This window comes from Frankliniella occidentalis, unplaced genomic scaffold (genome assembly GCF_000697945.3).
Source record: "Frankliniella occidentalis isolate FOCC.00 unplaced genomic scaffold, Focc_3.1 Scaffold160, whole genome shotgun sequence".
Lineage (NCBI taxonomy): Eukaryota > Metazoa > Arthropoda > Insecta > Thysanoptera > Thripidae > Frankliniella > Frankliniella occidentalis.
The window spans coordinates 398,653-400,098 of NW_026267286.1; positions in this window are offsets into that span (position 1 = coordinate 398,653).

Sequence of the window (1,446 nt, forward strand, 5' to 3'; positions counted from 1 at the left end):
TTTATAAAACTTTATTTGATAACATTGAATGTCACACATCTTTTTATTTTCCACGATCTTCTTCCACGGGTCTCTTCCACTTTTGCCCCGATGGTTGTTTGCTCATTAAACTGACCGATTGAATGCGAAAAGTCGTCGCGGCGTCTGGCGCGCGTCACCTCTCCGGCGGTGTGGGGGTGGGTGTGATATCAACTCGGCGTTCCCCCTCCACTCCCCTCATCGTCCTCCGCTCCGGGCTGTCGGCGCTATCGCCGTCCTAAGCAGTCGCCGCCGTCCTCTGCTGGAAACTTTGGAAACACTTGCCGCGTCGTCGTTGCCAACTTTCCCGCGCGACAGAAACGAGATTCTGCTCGCGCGCGCGCTGCCGGCCGGCTGAGGGTGAAGGGGAGGGGGGGGGGCAGCAGCACCAGCAGCCCATGGGTAGACAATAACGCCCTTGCCACGGTCATGGGGGGGATCCCATGTCACGAGACGAGCAGACAGACAGACGACAGACAGGGCGCGCGAGTGTGCCAATTACCAGTGCTGCCAACTGCTGGTCCCGTCCGGTACATCCCGGTGCAGCCCCCCGCCCCTGGGTACACTACCAAGGCGACGTACTAGTACTTCGTGCCCTTCGTGCAGCGCTCCCCTGAAGTAGTACCCCCGGAACATGCATGACACTCGGGCGGGACTGAATTTGACCGCGCCGCTCGCGTCACGCCACCAACATAGATAAGAAGCAAATATACGCCGAGTTTGGGCGCAAAAACCACGGCCAAACCGGGAATTAAGACTCGCATAACTCTTCTTGTAAGTGAGGGTCACATAAATCACGAAAAGACAAGAGCTCTCTCTCACACACACACACACACACACAGATGATGTTCGTAGAAGACATAGAGACACCGTATTTTATATTCATCCGCAGATAACAGTCTGCGCTCGTAAGAGATAGTAACATTGTCATGCCGTCATCGCGAAGAGCTTGCTTTTGTCAAGTCTTGAGCTTAATAAAACCGGACATCGCACAATTGCCAACACCAGGGTAAGACCATGGGTTGGTTCTGGGGGCTGGTACCAAGGGCTGGTACCAAGGGCCGGTACCAAAAGGTGGTACCGAGGGCTGGTACCGAGGTCTGGTACTCTGGTACTGAGGGCTGGTACCAAAGTCTGGTAGGGCTGGTACCAAGGGCTGGTACCAAAGTCTGGTACCGAGGGCTGCTGCCGAGGGCTTGTACCAAAGGCTGGTACCAAAAGCAGGTACCGAGGGCTGGTACCAAAGGCTAGCAGAAAGGCTGGTACCGAGGGCTGGTGCCGAGGGCTTGTACCAAAGGCTGGTACCAAAAGCTGGTACCGAGGGCTGGTACCAAAGGCTAGCAGAAAGGCTGGTACCGAGGGCTGGTGCCGAGGGCTTGTACCAAAGGCTGGTACCGGGGGCGTGTCCCCGCCCCAGCACTGCGTCCT